At 44.7% G+C, this 19,369-nt stretch overlaps 1 non-coding gene across 1 annotated transcript; it reads left to right on the top strand.

The window, feature by feature from the left end:
* Positions 1-15,433: 15,433 nt before the first annotated feature.
* Positions 15,434-15,495, top strand: LOC133064834 (U7 small nuclear RNA). The gene has a single exon (XR_009694736.1). It is a non-coding gene; the product is annotated as a U7 small nuclear RNA (small nuclear RNA).
* Positions 15,496-19,369: the final 3,874 nt, after the last annotated feature.

Genomic DNA, 19,369 nt, shown 5'->3' with positions numbered 1-19,369 from the left:
AGGTAATACATTTTAGCCACTAAGGACAAAGCTATAAAGAAGTATAATAATTGGTGTTTATTAGCATCACTCACTAAGTCATTAGGGTGTATTTTTCTAGTGCACTAACTTCAAAGAAAAAATCAGATGTTTTTCATCAGGATTTGTGGTAGATTTTTCACATTGTCTAAGAGTAGTTGATTGAATAGTAAAAAAAGTCTGATTTTCAAAGAGAGTTCTTAGGCTATCTGAAAGCTGATAAAAGAGTTGGGCTCATATTCGGTATAAGATACTTAACGTTAAGTACCTTTTTTGTGCTATCTGGTAGACCAAGGAAATGGTCTTTGTCCACTAGATACTCAAGATAAAATACAGAAGACTCATGTAAACACAAAATGACAAATAAAATTTGTTTAGTGCTGTGTTGAAGGGAAGGCTCAAAGGACAACTACAAGATATGCAGTTTTTGGGAAAATGCTGGTAGCAGATTAAGAGAATGGACCATGACAGTTATGTTTGGCTTGGTTTCAAAGCCATTGTACTAAATCGGTGAGATTAAGGAGGGCCTGAACTAGGAGGCCTATGGATGGAAACAAGGGGATGGGATTTCATCAGGAACACTATATTGAACACTTTTCATAATATAATTTGTTAGCATAACATCAGTATTGGGGAAAACTGCAAGTGCTAACATGGAAAAATTGAAACTTCCCAGAAAAATCACTTAAAATGCAGAGGTCTGTTATTGTTTGAGACAGATATTTAACACTGATAAAGTTACTTTTTTGGAAAGCTAACTTTAGTGAGGAGGAAAATTTTTAAATATTGACTAGGCAGTTGGGTAGGAGGAATCATATATTGCAGTTGATTACAAATTGACACAGTTGTCTTACCTTTCTTTATCTTGCCACGAATCCAAGGCAATCCCCTTGAATTAATGAACTAATGCCTTTTGAAGAGCCAGTTCTCAAACTTCGGTTTTTACGCTGTTCCAGAGGGCAAGAAATGGAACTTAATTGATAACAGCTGGGTTTGGATGACGCTTTGACTGTCTCCCAATTATTAAGCAGCAGCATCCTGCCTGAAAGCTTTTCTTCCTCTCTAATTCATATCCACAAAGTGTCTCACTGACTAGCCAACAGATCAGAGTTGTTGCATCCTTGAGATACTTATATTTGTGAAATTATTAAAGGTCAATTAAAGCAATCAGCAAAGAGGATGGATCAAAAGGAATTGTGGAAGTGTTTTAGATATTGGTTTTTAAAATTTATTATTTGTTTTGGACACTGAAAATCATAATTGAAGCCCTGGAACTAGGAATTTGGAGGAAACTGCCTCCATCAGTGTTTTGAAGGCATTTGTATAACTGTCAAAAACTTCACTGCAGAGTGTGCAGATCTAGACATTTGTCCTGCAAACCTGGTTGTATTGTTAGGTGTTTCTCAGAGGCTCAGCAAAGTAGATTTTTATGAGATGCAGATTTGATTTCTGGGTCAGGAAGATCTCCTGGAGGAGGAAATGGCAACCCACTCCAGTATTCTTGCCTGGGAAATCCCATGGACAGAGGAGCCTGGTGGGCTACAGTTCATGAGGTTGCAGAGTCAGACATGACTGAGCACGCATGCACACAAGACATCATTGAAACTGCCCCTCTTCCAACATTTAACCTTCAGAAACTTTGAGAGGCCTCCTCTTTTTTTCTTTGTGGCAGATGACCCTAATTTTCAATGTAGTTCAGAAGTCTCCTAGAGTAAGGAAAAATATCTGTGTATGCCCTAGGAAGAGTTACCAGCAAAAGAGCACATGTTCTGTCCAGACTTCACTAAACTAAGAGTCTAAGAAACCTCGGCCAGTCCAGCCCATGAAGAAAAGTGCCTCAAAGGAACATTTATATCATAGTTCATATTGTTTAGTTTTATACGGTTAATAAATATTTTGAAGAGCACATTCTTTGTTTTGAGTTTTGACATTCTTAAGGTAGGAAATTAGTTTCTAAGTCTGGAATTCCAGTTCTACTGATTCATTACACCCATGGGAAAGGCAGGGTCAGTGTACAATGACTCCATTTAGACTGATTATCCAGGAGAGGAGTTATCTTTCCCCAGACTAGAGTATGGAGGCTCAGGTAGTTAAGTAACTTAGGAACTCAGTTTGGTAAGTAGGAGAGCCAGAGTTCCAACTCAGACCTCATAGCAAAGAATTGTGCTTTTTTTCCAGACACATGAAAGTTGAGAGCAACACTAATTAAAGGGCAGAGTGAGGCAGCAAAGGAGAGTAGGAAGGATCAGTATGAGAATTAGGAATATTGGGAAGACTCTAGTGTCATGGAGACCAAGAGAGAACTTTGAAGGAGAAATTGGTTGACTGTGCCTATAGGCAGAAAAGATTAAGAAACAACTCGAAGCTCTGTGAATGCATCTGAAATTTATTCGATCTTTGGCAAGCAGTGTCAATAGAGGGGGAGCAGAAGCGATTACAGTGAGGTATAAATGGGAGATGGACAAGTAGAGACAGCAAGCATAAATTCCTTTTAAGAAACATGGCTGAAAATGCACAAGGGAGGAGGGGGCCAAATAGTTAGAGAGGAATCTTTGGATCTTGTGCTGTCGTGTACTGATCAGCTAAATGTTTTCCATACATAATGTCATTAATCCTCATAAGAATTCTACACAAAATCCCCACTTTACACATGATATTTAGAGAGGTAAAACAGATTTCCCAGATGACATAGCTTCAAAGCTTCAGTGTTCAAGCCTGAAGTGTTTGGCTGAACTACTAGCCGAATTCATAGCAATTCCTTTGAGCAGAGGAAGAATGTGGATGAGACAAGCTTAAAAGTGATGGGGGGGAATGAAGGAAATGGGAGAGGAGAATTCCAGTTTGAAGTCTCAATAGTAGAGTCCCATGAACTGAAAATGCCTATGGACAAATAAACATATGTGGGAGGAATACTAACCCACTCCACTGCATTCTTTCTAAATGAGGGAAATATATGAAGAGTATACTATAAGGCTATAGTAATGGGGTCTCCAGAGTCGGGCACAACTTAGCGACTAAACCACCACCACATATGGCCATTTAAAGCAAAGTTTCAAGGAATTTTTTATGACTGAGGGAAATGTATGAGTTATAATGCTAAGGTGAAAAAAAAAAAAAGGAAGCAAAATTGTATGTAAGGCATTTTTTTTTCAAGCACTGGAAGAATGAGGCCTAACAATGGCTGTCATTTGAGTGGTGAGATTATGCATATTTCTCACTCCTTTTTTTCTTTCTGAACCTTCTATATTTTAAACAATGAGCCTTTATTTTGTAATCAGAAAAAATAAAGTGTAAAAATGTTGAATGTTTTTAACATCTGTAGTTAATACAAATGGGGCTTAGTCAGCTGAATTGCGGACTTACCCAGTGATCATATCTGTGGGCCCTAAAATTTCTGATAATAAACCCACTCCTTTGAATGTATGCCAAAGATCCTAGGGTTCTTAATAAATCCCTTCGTTAAGGCTCCTGTTGGGTCAAGACTCCTGGGTGACAGCAGCAGACTCCTCAGCAACCTCTCCTGGCCTGCCGCGTTTTTTCTGGTTACATGTTATAGCATCACTTTTTTTAGTGGTTATTTTGTGCTAAGCACCAGACACAACAGTTCCAGAAAAGATTCTGCTGAACATGATTAGCACCACACAGTTTTATTAACAGCTCAAGAGATTTAGCCTGGTAAGTCTTTAAGACAATAATTAAACTGTGCAGTTTGTTTTCCTGTCTACCATACACTATTGCTATGATGTCACAAACGCTTGTTTGTTTGTTTGTTTGTTTTACTGCGCTGTGCTGCATGCAGGACCTTAGTTTCCCGACCAAGGATCAAACTAGTGCTTCCTGCACTGAGAACACACAGTCTTAACCACTGGACCACGACGGAAGTTCCAAACATGCTATTTTTGAATGAAGAAATTGGAGATAGAAACCAGGGGAGTGGGCTTCCCTGGCGGCTCAGTGGTAAAGAATCCGCCTGCCAATGTTTTCCTTTTCTGGGTTTTCAGTTCTGTGACAAACTGCTAAGAAATATGGATTTCTGTTTATTCTTGTGCAGAAGAGTTGAAAATACTGATAAATGAACAAATGAAAGAAAAATAAATAATAGGTCCTAGGTCTTGTCAGTCAAAGAATATGAGCTACAACAACTGTGGGGGAAAAAGAAGAGAAGAGCTTAGATTACTGTTGCAACCTCAGCCTCTCCCGAGCCCCATCCTCTGGCAAGGACCTGGAGGGTCTGCTCCTGCTGTCCGCTCCAGGAGCAGGCCAGCTGTAGGCACTCTTCCTCCTGCCCTCTGTATCATCCTCCTGCCTCCAGTGCTCCTGCCTCCTCTGTGTCCAGACCATGTGCCTGAGCTCAGGCATTGCCACCCACCTGCCGCTTCCTAGCTCCTGGTCCCTGAATGCTGAGCCATTCCAGCAGAGACAAGAGTTGGAGCAGGTGGCGGAGGGCAGGCCTGTACTCTGGAAATAAGCATCTCCTCCCCTTTGGCAAGGGTGGCTGCTTCTCTTCCTTTCTTACTCATTGGTGTCCAGAGAGGGCCAGGAAGGACCTAGCAGCCTCCTCCTCTAGAGTTGGACACATATCTGCAGCTGAGCCCCCGTGATAGTGCTGTTATGATCTTGACTAGAGTGCTTGCCAAGCAGGTTGGCGGGGAGGGATCTAGGGAAAGGCTAAAATGAAAGGCTGAAATGAAATCCTAACCAACGAGGCTAGAAGGTGAATAAGAGCTAAATCTAAAGAACTACAGGGGTCAGCATAGAAAACCAAATTCAGCTGCAAGCCATAGGCAGAAGGCTTGGATTCTGGCTCGGATCAGCCTGGCACACTCCCTTCGGCTGCTTCACTGGTTGTCAGGTGTGTAGAGTTAGTGTGTTACACTGGTTCTGTGAGCTCGCACGTATGCTGGTTCATGCAATCTGGAGGCCAAAGAATCCCTTCCATCCAGGGAGAGACCCAGGCCCAGATGCGGAGCCTGTGATGGGACTGCTCCTCCCGCTTTCCTCTGCACTGGGAAGGAAATTCTTCCTCAACCACCAAGGCTCCTTCTGAAAAACTGGAGCAGATGCAGATTTACATCTGTTTGCATTAGGAATACAGAGAAGGCAATGGCACCCCACTCCAGTAATCTTGCCTGGAAAATCCCATGGATGGAGGAGCCTGGTAGGCTGCAGTTCATGGGGTCACTAAGAGTTGGACACGACTGAGCAACTTCACTTTCAATTTTCACTTTCATGCATTGGAGAAGGAAATGGCAACCCACTCCAGTGTTCCTGCCTGGAGAATCCCAGGGACGGGGGAGCCTCGTGGGCTGCCGTCTATGGGGTTGCACAGAGTCGGACACAACTGAAGCAACTTAGCAGCAGCAGCATTAAGAATGGAGGCGATGTCGAGGCTCTTCCTTTGGGCATAATAAAAAAGAGAGCAACTCAGAGATAAGATAGTGCCAGGGAAGGAAATATGGAGGGTGGATTGTGAAAAGACATGGGCAGCTTGGGAGAGATGAGAGGGGCTGAGGCCTCAGAAGTGCAGCAGAGGGAGGGCGGTTGACTGGCCTGAGAGGGATGACAGAGCAAGCAGAGAGGCTCAGCCATGTCCCCATGTGTTTTAGCCCTTGAACTCAGCATGGGCAATGTGTTAAGGCTGTTTGACTGTGCTTTGGGTAAGGATTGAAAAACACTTACTTAGCAAGGACATAGTAATGCTTACTAGAGGTGGCTGCCTGTATTTTAACTATCGCATTTGGTTTTTGTTTTTACAGCACTGCGCAGCCTGTGGGATCTTAGTTTCCCCACTAGGGATCACACCCATGCCCTCTGCAGTGGAAGCTTGGATTCTTAACCACAGGATCACCAGCTGCTGCTGCTGTTGCTGCTTCTATCACTTCAGTCATGTCCAACTCTGTGCGACCCCATAGACTGCAGCCCACCAGGCTCCCCCGTCCCTGGGATTCTCCAGGCAAGAACACTGGAGTGGGTTGCCATTTCCTTCTCCAATGCATGAAAGTGAAAATTGAAAGTGAAGTCGCTCAGTCATGTCTGACTCTTAGCGACCCCATGGACTGCAACCCACAAGACTCCTCCAGGCAAAAGTACTGGAGTGGCATTATCAGAGAAATGCAAATCAAAACCACAATGAGGTACCACTACACGCCAGTCAGAATGGCTGCTGTCCAAAAGTCTACAAGCAATAAATGCTGGAGAGGGTGTGGAGAAAAGGGAACCCTCTTACACTGTTGGGGGGAATGCAAACTAGTACAGCCACTATGGAGAACAGTGTGGAGATTCCTTAAAAAACTGGAAATAGAACTGCCATATGACCCAGCAATCCCACTCCTGGGCATACACACCGAGGAAACCAGATCTGAAAGAGACACGTGCACCCCAATGTTCCTCATAGCACTGTCTATAATAGCCAGGACATGGAAGCAACCTAGATGCCCATCAGCAGATGACTGGATAAGAAAGCTATGGTACATATACACAATGGAATATTACTCAGCCATTAAAAAGACACATTTGAATCAGTTCTAATGAGATGGATGAAACTAGACCCCATTATACAGAGTGAAGTAAGCCAGAAAGATAAACACCAATACAGTATACTAATGCATATATATGGAATTTTAAAAGATGGTAACGATAACCCTATATGCAGGACAGAAAAAGAGACACAGATGTATAGAACAGAATTTTGGACTCTGTGGGAGAAGGCGAGGGTGGGATGATCTGAGAGAATAGCATTGAAACATGTATATTATAAAGTGTGAAATAGATCGCCAGCCCAGGTTGGATGCATGAGACAAGTGCTCAGGGCTGGTGCACTGGGAAGACCCAGAGGGATGGGATGGGGAGGGAGGTAGGAGGAGGGATCAGGATGGGGAACACATGTAAATCCATGGCTGATTCATGTCAATGTATGGCAAAAACCACTACAATATTGTAAAGTAATTAGCCTCCAACTAATAAAAATAAATGGAAAAAAAAGTACTGGAGTAGGGTGCCATTGCCTTCTCCTACAGGATCACCAGAGACGTCCCTAATTATAGTATTGTAATTGTAATGTCCGTTTGAGTAAATTCCGGGAGTTGGTGATGGACAGGGAGGCTTGGTGTGCTGTGGTTCATGGGGTTGCAAAGAGTTGGATACAACTGAGTGAATGAACTGAACTGAATACATTTTCTGCTCTGGGAAGTGTCCTTATTACACGGGGTAGTTACCCAGCGAGTGGGTCTGTACTTTGGGAATCATCTCCTCGGCACAGCTGGTTGATCCTGTGAAAGACACTTTGACTCAAGAGGGCTCTCACATCCCTTCATAGCCCAGTCACTGGTGGTATTTTTATGGGACCAAACTTGGATCTGCTTGCCTTCCATGCAGCAAAGCCAATCCACGGACGCTGGGTCATGGTGAAGGAAAGGACGGCGTTTATTGCAGGTGTTATGCAAGGAGAAAGGGACCACTCCTGCTCCAAAGTCCTAGGCTCCTGGATGGCTTTGGGGGAAGGGTTTTCAAAGGCAGGATGCAGGAGTGGCTCTCAGGGTGAGGGATCAGCCTGTGTGCATGCTTCTGATTGGTTGGTGGTGAGGTAACAGGGTAGTATTATACTTAGGAGTCAACATCAACAGCTTTCTGGGTCAATTTGGCCTGGGGGCTATGTGCTGGTTGTCAACAGGCAGTCAGCTTCCTCCACCTGGTATTTTTTTAAAATTAATTAATTAATTGATTTTTGGCTGCCCTGGGTCTTTGTTGCTGTGAGTGGGCTTTCTCTAGTTGTGGCAAGCAGGGGCTACTCTCTAGTTGCAGTGTGTGGGCTTCTCGTCGTGGTGGTTTCTCTTACTGAGAAGCATGAAATCTAGGGTGTGCAGGCTTCATAGCTGTGGTGCGCAGGCCTAGCTACCCATGGCATGTGGGATCTTCCCGGACCAGAGATTGAACCAGTGTCCTCTGCACTGGCAGGTGGATTCTTAACCACTGGACCACTGGGAAGTCCCTAGTTGGGGGGTTTAGTATCTGCAAAATAACTTAAGAATGTGCATCAGACTTATCTTTACTTTTTCTACAGTGAAGGCAGGGGGTGGTGGGTGGGGTGGGGTTGGGGGATGGGTCCCTGTGACTGATTTATTTATTTATTTTTTAAAATTTAATTTAATTTTTGTTTTTGATTTATTGTTTAACTTATGACTACTCTCCTGCCTGACTGTGCGGTCTTTGTTTCTGCATTCATTACTTCCCCAAACATGAACTGCTGGGACCTGTTGTTTGTTCCACACGGAGGGCCTAGGAGGTCACAGTGTATTTCTATAGCCTCTTTTCCCAAGAGGCCATCAGTGGAAACACAGAAGTGTCTGGCACTGGGAAGGCCACTAACGGACTTGCTCATTTTCAGTATGGAAGTCAATCCACCACCCAAGCCAGGACAGGATCCCCTCTCAGAGCAGAGAGAGACTAAGCCAGTCCCTCTCTGCAGGGGGGCAGGTGGGATGTAAGAGGCCAGGGAGCTACTGGCACTCAGCCTCCCTGAGGAGCCCAGTCTGCTTAATGGGCAAAGTTAAAGTCAGCATGCAGAGAGAACCAGACATTGAATCCTTAGTTCTAGTTATATCTGTAAGTGAAAGCTTTAATCTCTCAGTCGCGTCTGATTCTTTGAGATCCCATGGATTGTAGCCCACCAAGCTCCTCTCTCCATGGACTTCTCTAAGCAAGAATACTGAAATTGGTTGCCATTTCCTTCTCCAGGGGATCTTCCCGACCCAGGGATCGAACCCTGGTCTCCTGCATTGCAGGTAGATTCTTTACCAGCTGAGCTACCAGGGACTGAGACCCAAACTCAGGGTTTCCCTCCCATTCCTCTAGTTTAGTTGCTGTTGAAACAGTTATCCTTCCAACAAGCCCCACAACCCTGTTTTTCTTTCTCAAAGTAGTTTTTGGTTTCTTGCATCACACTCCAAGAGGTCTCTCTTACACGGGTGACGAACTGAGTAGATTAAATTAATCTTATCCAAAGCTTTCTTCATTCTCAGACCTCAGGTCACTCTGCACCCCCTTTAAAAGCTCCATGACCAGAGCTTGTATCTGCCCTTCTAGGAAACTCTCAATCCTATAAAGACCTGGGAGCTGCCTTTGAGAGCCCACAGTTCGGGAGAGTATAGGAGACCCAGACACCCAGGCACTTTCCTGGAGTTTCCTCAGAGGATGTCTGCTTTTAGCTTCACGTTTGACCCAGCCTCTTCTCATAGGAAGCTGAACATCTGCAACACAGCAAAACTCATTTTTAGCTGTGCAGACAAATGCACTCTATCTGATATTGTTTGGTGTCATTTCATGGGCTCTGGTACTATAGTCCTTTATGTCTTAGTGCAGAAAGAATTCAGAGAGAGGTAGAGTGATACATAAGAAGTGATTTATTAGAATAAACCCCATGGACTGTAGCCTGCCAGGCTTCTCTGTCCGTGGAATTCTCCAGGCAAGAATACTGAAGTGGGCTGCCATTTCTTTCTCCAGGGCATCTTCCAGACTCAGGGATTGAACCCAGGTCGCCTGCATTGCAGGCAGATTCTTTACCATCTGAGTCACCAGGGAAGCCCAGAATAGAGAGCTTGTGAGCCGTAAGAGTGGGTGGGCAAGAGAATGTCACACCCTGAGAACGTATTGGGCTACAATTTTATAATCAAAGGAAAAGTGGGGAGGGGGAGAAGACCTTCTTTGTTTTTCTTGAGTAGACATCATGGGTCCATCATCAGCTCCTCCTCCAGGTTGAGCCGGGGAGTTTTTTTGTCCCTACATGGTCAAGTTAGGTCCACAAATTATTGTTTTTTTATGTGTGCAAAGAGCATGTCCTAGGGATCATTAAATTAGTGAGCTCACTGGGCAGGATGTGGGGCTCATGCCACCATTGTTTTATTGTTTTGGGCATGTCTTCTGCTTCTGTTGCAGGGTTTTGTTGCTAAACAAGCCTGTTTGGTTTTCTGGTTAAGCAAACCTGCTTTCTTGAGTGATCGTTAACTTACAGGGGTCCCCCATATTTTTTCCTATGGGCTTCCCAGGTGGCGCTAGTGCTAAAGAAACAGTCTGTCAATGCAGAAGACAAAAGAGATGCAGGTTCGATCCCCGGGTTGGGAAGATCCCCTGGAGAAGGGCATGACAACCCACTCTAGTATTCTTGCCTAGAGAATCCCGTGGACAGAGGAGCCTGGCAGGCTGGAGTCCACAGGGTCGCAATGAGTTGGACACGACTGAAGTGACTTAGCCTGCACAACCCCCAAGTGGGATTAACTATTTAATCATCTCCTTTGTCCCTTTTTACTCTGTCCCTATCATATCTACTCACCTAGACCCTGCTCTGTACTGCATGACTCATGGGTCTTCCCCCTTCACCCTATGAAAAAGCACCTTTACACAAACAAAATGTGCCAGGAATCTGGCCACACAGACAAAGCAGCAGGTGAGATTCCTGATTGGAAAGAATGACTCTCAATGGAACATAAATAGATTCCCTCAAAGCACATATATTTCGCATGAGTGTGAGACTACATATGTAATATATGAAAAGAAATTCGGTCTCTCCCATGAGAAGTTGCTCAGAAATAATAATCAACATCTCACTTGAGATGAGGAAGTGGGTGTGCTGCAGTTATAGATCAAGGTCCCCTTGCTCCTGCACACGCTTCCCCTCTGTATACTATGTTCCCATGCTGGGTGGGAGCATCTGCTGATCTTAATTTTGACTCTGCCATTTCACACAGAGTATGATGCTTTAGTGAAGAGAAAGAGGGTTGAAATTACAGAACAGAAAGTTCAGTTTTGGCCATGTTAAGTTGGAAGTCCCTGGGGGACACACTGGTGGCAATATCCAATGGGTGATCACCTATCTGTTCATGTCAAAATTTTAGATTTGGGCATCATTGGCATTTCCATGGTCATTGAAACCTTGGGCCTCAAGAGAGAGAGAATCTAAGAAGAATTTATAAAATGAGAGAAGTAAACCCAAAGAACAATATTTATGGGATTGAGGGAGGAAAAGGTGTTAGTGAGAGCATCCAAGGAGACAGAAGAAAATGAGGGGTGACAGGTGTATCAGTAGCCCCAGCAGAAGAAAATTTCAAGAATAAGGAATGTAGAGAAGGGGATTAATTAGATAAGGACTAAAGTGTCCCTCTGGTTTAGCAATACAGAAGTCTCGTGACATTGGAGAGAGCAACTTCAGACACGGGGTAGAGAATCCAGACATCAAGGGGCTGAAACTGGAGACCCTGGCCCCAGTCCACAGGGCAATGGAATTTTCCCTGTCACTGCTTAGCAGTCGGTGTTGACAAGAAGATAGAAGGATAAGGAGACAAAGGAGGTGGTGAGATAAGAGGAGAGTTACAAGTATGGCTGTGTTTGGACAATGGGGTTTTATCATAGAGTGTAGCCCTTCTAAGTAACAACAAGACTTAAGAGTATGACCAAGGGGATCAGTGGCTCAAGCAGGAGGAAGAACAAAGGTTAGTGAAGACAAGAGTCAGAGACTTTAAGATTAAGATGGAGAATGTATTATCCACAGAGATACTAAGGTATTTATGATGATGACAGTATTTCCCAGTGAATGTTGAGAGACGGAAAGATGGTGTTGCCAATGAAGGGAGACTCAAAGCAGAGTGAAGGTCCAAAAGAGGTGGTGGGAGGTGGAAAGATGCTGACCACCCTCTTCCTTGTCCCGTCGTAGATGGGCAACGGGATTGAGTCAGCATCTCTCAAGAGATCAGCAAGGGAAGCCATGTTCCCAGTCAGATTTCAGTTAAGGTAGAAAGAGGAGGGAGCTCCTTTCTGTAGGTGAACAAAGACTGCAGGTGAAAAAAAAAAAAAAAGATTGCCGATGATACAGGCTCAGGAGACTGAGAGTACTGGCAGGAAGGTCAGAGGGCAGCATCAACCAAGACTATGGGAAGAGCCAGGTAGCTGGATTGACTTGTATTCTGGGTGTATTAACTTAAAAATTAGTCACAACCTGAACGTAGAGAGTGTTTTATATGGTGGGAATGTTTAGGACTCCAAACCCAGGAGACAGCATCTCAGTAGCCCCATGAGACTGCTCCAAGGAGGTGGGAAAGGGCATCAGGCTATATGTTTGCAACAAAGGGGGTCAGCAGTCTGAACATCAAAAATTATTGTTAAGCAAGGTAAATCAGATATCAAGTTAAAGCTTTTAGCGTTCTTCTGTGCAAGATGCAAGAGTCTGGGATTATTGAAGTCATTCCTTTCATATGCATCTCAACTATCTGGGGCCAGCACCCTGCATTTTTACAAAGATATTCTTTTCTTCTCAAATTCCCTTAGGTCACACCAGAGGGTTGTAATCACGGATGATTATGACATCCTTAAGTTCCTAGTATGTGGAGTGGTGGGGCTTGTCGGCATGGCTCAGAAATTCACATTTGGAGGGCTGTAATTGCGGATGGCTGTGACACTTCTTGCCCACCATATGGCAGGGAATATTTCATTTCATGGGAGTTAGCCTGGGATGACAAGGAGGGAGTGAGGCACAGTGAGACTGATTGACCAGGACCAAAGGAGACCATGATTGGAGTGGTCTCCATGATGTACAGACCAAGACCCAAGGCAACTTGATGTACAATTTAGGGCTTTGTACCAGGTTTCCAACAAAAATATGTGGGTGTTGTTTGGGAGTCTCTGCAAGACCTGGCCCTGGTGAAGGGATGGGTAATTAGACTGAATCAGAATAGAAGCAGGCAATAATCTCCCGCATCCCAGCCCTCAGCGGATATTCCTTTGTCGTGGATCCTGTGACAGGTCCCCACGCCCCATTCATGCCACTCTCTTTTCTAAAGGGAAGCCATGCTCTTCAGTCAGGATTGACTTCACTTCCAGCCCCAGCAGTGTGTTGTCAACCAGTTAGAGAAGGCCCATCTTCCAGCCCAGTGACTGATTCAGGGGAAGGGCCTAAGGCAGCTACCCCCACTCCCCAGACGCAGGGGTTGCTTTGGGACTTCCCTGGTGGCTCAGCAGTAAAGAAACCGCCTGCAATTCAGGAGACCCAGGTTCAATCCCTGGGTTGGGAAGATCCCCTGGAGGCATGGCAACCCATTCTAGTATTCTTGCACTGAGCTAAGCTTCCTGGGTTATACGGCAGCTTCCCTCTAGCTATCTGTTTGACACATGGTTGTATATATTTGTCAATGCTACTCCCTCAATTTGTCCCACCTTTGCTTTCCACCCTGTCTCGGCAAGTCTGTTCTTTATATCTACAGACACCTATTTATATTTTGTAGAACCTTTTGTGGGCTTCCCTTGTGGCTCAGATGGTAAAGAATCTACCTGCTATGCGGGAGACCCGGGTTGGATCCCTGAGTTGGTAAGATCCCCTGGAGGAGGGCATGGCAAAACACTTCAGTATTCTTGCCTGGAGACTCCCCATGGACAGAGGAGCCTGGCGGGCTACATTCCATGTGATTGCAAAGAGTCGGACACGACTGAGTGACTAAGCACACATACGCGCTGAACCTTTTGCACTGTTACATCTGTATTCTTAATAATCCCCCTAAGCTAGTTTTTTTGTTTTTTGGGTTTTTTTTTGGTTTGTTTTTCGTGTTCTGTTAATGAGAATATTCCCTCCCATTTCTGATCTTTACCACATTGTACAATATTGCCTGCTTTCCCTTCCCTCTCTCATTTATGCAGGGAACATTTATCCAGTGTCCATTATGTGGCAGGCACTGTGTATACATAGTGAACAAAACAATCATCTCTGCCCTCAGAGGTTTATGTTCTAAGGAAATATAGATAATAAACCAAATACACAAGTGAGATACACATACAAAAACAAAATACACAAGTGAATCACACACACACGTATATGTGTATATGTATATATACACATATATACTTTACTTTTAGCTACCCCATGAGGCTTATGGGATTTTAGTCCCCCCGACCAGGGGCTGAACTGGGGCTGTTGGCAGTGAGAGCAGAGTCCTAACTAGGGAATTCCCTACATAACTTTAGATAGTGATAAAGTAGAAAAATCCAAAGCAGGGAGGTTTTTTTCTGTTTGCCTCACTGAGAAAGTTGTTTTTGCTTCTGAGTAAAGATCTGAAGGAAGTGGGGCATGTATCATGTGAGACTACGGAGGGGGAAACCTTCCTGGCTGAGGAAATAAGTCCCTCAGGTGGGCATGTGCCTCGTGTGTTTGAGGAACAGCAAGGAGGCCAGTCTAACCAAGAGTCATGGGAAGGGAGAGGAGGAAGAAAAAAGGCCAGAGATGTGGGGGAGGGCTTTAGGGGACAGTGAGCACCTCAGCTTTTACAGATGATGATAGATGGAGAGATTTGGATAAGTTTTAAATAGAGAATTGGCATGATCTGACTCAGACTTAAAGGGAAGAGAAGGACTCAAGGATGACTCCAAGTCTGGGGCCTGAGCAAATGAAATAATTGACTTGCTATTAACTGAGATAAAGACTGTTAGAAAAACAGCCATGTGCGTGGTGTGTGTGTGTGTGTGTGTGTGTGTATCTGGAGAAGGAGAGATGGAGAACAAGTGGTCAGATTTGGACATTTATGTTTGATATCCATTTGAAGAGGTCAGAAGGACAGACAAATATTTGAGTCTGAAGTTCAGGGGAGAGGTTGGGGTTAGGGATTTGTTTTGAGAATCATTAACATAGTGATGGCATTTAAAACCACAAAAGCGAATAAACTAACTCAAGATCTTTTTTTGCTTTTACTTTGAAGATCCTTTCCCTAAACTGTGGCAGTACTTTAATTCATATCATTGGATACTTTATTTTGCAACAGACTGAGTGTACTGAAAATGAAGAAGTGGCATTTTACGTCTGGCTAACTCCAGCTCTGGGAAAAGGATGGGTGAAGCAATCTTTTTGCAGTGACTTTCCACTGAAGTTAAGGATTTTGTTAATTGAGTGAAGATAAAATAACATATATTTGACCATATTACTTCAGCTTAATGAATTTATCATTGTCATAAGATGTATATAAAACAAAGCAATTTTTAAAGTAGTCAATGTATTATTGTGAGCATTATTATATTGCTTTGCTAACATCATGCATTACAATTTTATGGCATTTCTGCAACTTTAGTAGATGTATGGTGCTATTTCAAAGTTTTTTTTTTAAGTATAATTGATTTACAATATTATGTTAGTTTCAGGTGTACAATATAGTGATGCAATATTTTTCAAAGTTGTTTGAAGTTTACAGTGTTTGATTATCTGGAACAATGAAAATTTCCTCCTATACTTGTGTACTAATTTTATTTCTCCTCTTGAATTACATACTTCTTTGTAAATTGAGTTACTGGAATCTTTGTTTTTTTAGATATATATTTAAACAAAATTTTATACGTTTGAGGGATTTTCTGTTTGTTGTTTTGTGTAAACATTTTTCTTTTAAAAATCCTGTCCAAGTGTTACAGCTCTTTTAGAATTTGTCTAGCAGGTTTTCCGGTTTGTACTGGAAAGCCCCCCGCCCCCCCAAAAAAAAATTAAAAAAAAAATAAAATAAAATAAAAATCCTGTCCAGTTTTTGAATGTTAGTCTTCCTTTGCAGTTTCTTCTCTTGTGTCAAAGCTTTGGGAATGCTGACATTGACCCATAAATCTATTTTATCCTATTTATTATTTTTTTATTTATCCTATTTAATATAGTGTTTCTATGACGTTCTTTAAAATATTTAGAATTTTAATCCACATAGTTTATTTTAATGTATAATGTAGAACTTCCTTTTTTTTCCCTCCAAATATTCATTCATGTATGCGAGCATTCCTCACTAAGTAATCCCGTTTTACACCCATGTTTGGGAATATTAATTTACTATGTGTCACATCAGGGTTTTAGACATTCACACGTTTGTTCAGCCTCATTCCTTTCAGTTGATCTCAGCGTCTATTTTTGGCTCTGGTTTCAGTCCCAGCCTAGCAGTAGAAACGAACATTTTGCCCCCTGCAGGCTGCCTTGGTCCCACAGGACCCAAGAATCCTGGGGCTGGGCCTAGAATCTGCCCTGAGCCCGCAGCCCGTGTGTGTGTGTGGGGGGGTGTCGTGTGTGTGTGGGGTGTCTTGTGGGGGGGCTGCTATGTGTCGCTCTGTTTCTGCAGGATTTGGGGCGCTTTTGACCGGCCTCCTCCTCTCCTCCTGTCCAGGTCTCCTGGAGTCTCAGGTTTCCCCAATCCCACGTCTCTAGTGCCTCTAAGAGCTGGGCCTGTAGCCGGCTGTCGGGTAGTAACTGTCCCCTTCGGGCTCTCGCTTTAGCATCTGTCTTTCCAGTTCCGTGACCTCAGGGCGCGTGGTTCTCGCCCTCTGTGCGGAATTCCGCGGCACCAGGCGCTGCGCCCGCACGGGTTCTAGGAGCTGACTTTCCAGTCAGCAGCTTCCGGCGTTCCCCGCCACCCCCCGCCCGCCACTTCCTGGGCCGCCCCCCATCCTGCTCAGCACGTCAAGGACTGTACCCACTCCTAACAAGGAGCTCACTGTTGAAATGTTGTTGAAGCAGACACCGTTCAAACATGAAAAATAAAATATTTTATTTATTCAGCAGACGCATCCATACAGAACGTGTGCCAGATGCTATTGTCGGATGAGTCCCGGACTGAGTGAGGCCGGGGATTCTCGAATCAGCCAAGTTTGGCTGCCAAGGTGGAAATCAGGTTTGGGGGCATCTCAGGGAATGAGAAGAGAGCCGGGAGCGGGGTCGTCCTGGAGTCGTCAGCGATGAGGAACAGGCTGGCGCGTGCGCCCCTCTGCTCACGGTCTCCCTTCGGTCAGCGAGCCGCCGGGGAGGAGGGGGTCCCGGAACCGCAGCGTCTCGGGCCTGGCGCCGCTCAGCCCGACGCCGAGGCCTGTCGGGAGCCGGGGCCGGACGGCGCGCCCCTCCGCGCGGGAACGCCGCGCGCTCCCTGGTCTCGGCCGGGCCTCCCGGCGCGCCCAGGCGGGGGAGCTCGCGGGCAGGACATTCCGCGGTTGGCCGCGGCCGGGAGGCCGCCTACGCCCGGGCGCGTCAGGGCTGTTCCCCAGGGCGCTCACCCGCAGCGCCCTCGAGGGCTGCGCCACGCGCTCAGGACCGTGCTGGTTATTTTTTTAGACACTGGCTGACAGTCTACGTCCGGAAAACCCAGTGATAATTGGAGAGTAAAACTTAAAATACAGGTGAGCCAACCAGCGGTTGCAGCATTTCCGTGAAAAAACCCCGAAAAGCACAGGCGCCTTCCAATGCCTGGGCCCCGGGACCAGCGAGAGACAGCAGGACCCACTCTTAGAAGGGACATTGGGGGTTCAGCCTTGCTGCAGGGATAGGGGACCCCTGGGATGGAAGACCTCCTTTAACGTGTTTCTGGACCTGTAGGGGCGTTTACTGTCTCTTTGGAGAACATAACAACAACAGCGTCTCTGAATTCAGTATTTCTTTTAAATTAATCTGTACTTATTTATTTGTATTTATTAATCACAAACGTATCAACAGATGAAAAAGAATGTTCACGTCATACACAATGTATGTAGCAGATGCAGCAGGAGTTTTTAATCTGTGGTACAGGGCCAAGTAAGATTGTCTAGGATTTAAGGAGTCCATGACAACCCTGAAATTGTTTCCAATTTGGGGGGTGATGTGCCTTTTTCTAGTTAAGAATTCGGTAGCTTTTATGATGACCAATGTACATAACCTTAGTTTGGTTATGAAAAGCTTAACATTCAGTGGGTTTCCAGATTCAGACCTCTTGGCACTAACACGGAGGTTCCCCTGAGGAGCGACTCCAGGCCCACGAATCTGGACCCCAGTGGAAGTGTTTGGTTCTCCAGTGAGGGTCATTACAGCCTGGACTTGACTTTCTCTCCTTATAGAAGCCCCTCCCACCGCCCCCAAAAAAGCCTCAGGGGCACAATTGGTTTCGTTTCAAGGACAAATTAGGTTCACGTAGATCTACTTCTGCATTTCTCTGTGCTTAAATAGAAATAAGTCTCCGGTGGGTTTTTTTTCCTGGATTAGTCATGCAAACGCTCTATGCCTCACTTACCCCTGGGTTTCGGCCTCTGGGGCAGCCCTCAGTGCAGGGGCGGCCCAGGACCCCTCCTCGACGCAGGGGAGTCTCTGGGGGAACTTGGGTGCTGACTTCACTGGGCTGGGATTTTCCTCAGCCAGTGTGCCCAGGGAGTTAAAACGTGCTCCTTTTAAGGAAGAAAGAATACAAGAGTTTTTTTTTTTTTTTAATTGTAAAGGAAAAAAAGAAAGATTACAAAACCACCCACAATCCCACTGATAGGCCTAACAGTAATTTGTTTTGTTTTAAACGTCAGCTCTTCTGTGTGCGCACATTTGCATTGCTGTAATTATAGCAGCACAGTAATTATATGTTGAGAACTGTTCTATTTCACAGTCTGCTACTTTTAACATACTATAAACATTTTACTGTCTTCATAATTAGTGTTTTTAATGGCTGTATACTTTTCCACCCCACAAGCATATGTCACCATCTCCCTTTGTTGTACGCTTTCATGGGTTTCAAGTTATTGAGGGTCTGTGTGTGGTGGGGTGGGGCGGGGGGTGGTTATGCCATGTTCAAGAGTTTGTGCTGAGGTCTTTTTTCTCCAGCCAAAATTTCTGGTGCCATGATGAACCCTTAAGCTCCAAAGAAGCCAGCCTTCCTTTCTTCCTTCCCTCTTTCCTTCCTCTTGCAAATATTTAGTGAATGTCTACTACCTGCCAGGCACTGGTCCAAGCACTGAGGATAAAGAAGTGAACAAAACAGTCTGTGCTACTGCAAAGCTCACATTCTAGTTAGGGGAGACATACAATAAACATATATATTAAATATTAAGTACTATGTATTATATTGTCCAATAATCATAAGTGCAACAGAGAGAAACGAAGCCAGGTGAGGGAGATTAGGTGTACTGTTTTTGTGTAGAGTAGTTAGGGAAGATTTTTTTCTGATGTAACATTTAAGCAGAGATATGAAGGAGGTCAAAGAGCAGCCATTTTGCAGCTCTGGGGAGGGGGCTTTCATGGCAGAAGAAACACCAGTGCAAAGGCTCTGAGGCAGGTGCATGTGCTTGGCTTGTGGGAGGAAGCCTGTGTGATGGAAGTGGAGTAAGTGGGGAATGAAGGGAATGCAAGCAGAGCGGTGGATTGTACCACATACTGTGATAGTGGAGCCATTTGAGGGTTTTGAAGAGAGGAATGAAATGCTTGGATTTACCTTTTAAAAGAATCAATTTGATTGTCAGACTGTCAGAGTTTGGAGGTTGTTAATAATTCAGGCAAGAGATGATATGGTGCTTTGAACCAGGGTGCATTGGTAAAGGTGGTACAGATAGCCTGGGCACGGATCCAGCAACATTTGTTGATAGT

Source organism: Dama dama, chromosome 1, assembly GCF_033118175.1.
Source record: "Dama dama isolate Ldn47 chromosome 1, ASM3311817v1, whole genome shotgun sequence".
Classification (NCBI taxonomy): domain Eukaryota; kingdom Metazoa; phylum Chordata; class Mammalia; order Artiodactyla; family Cervidae; genus Dama; species Dama dama.
The sequence above is the reverse complement of the archived record's forward strand: the minus strand, read 5'-3'. Positions and strand labels throughout refer to the sequence as shown.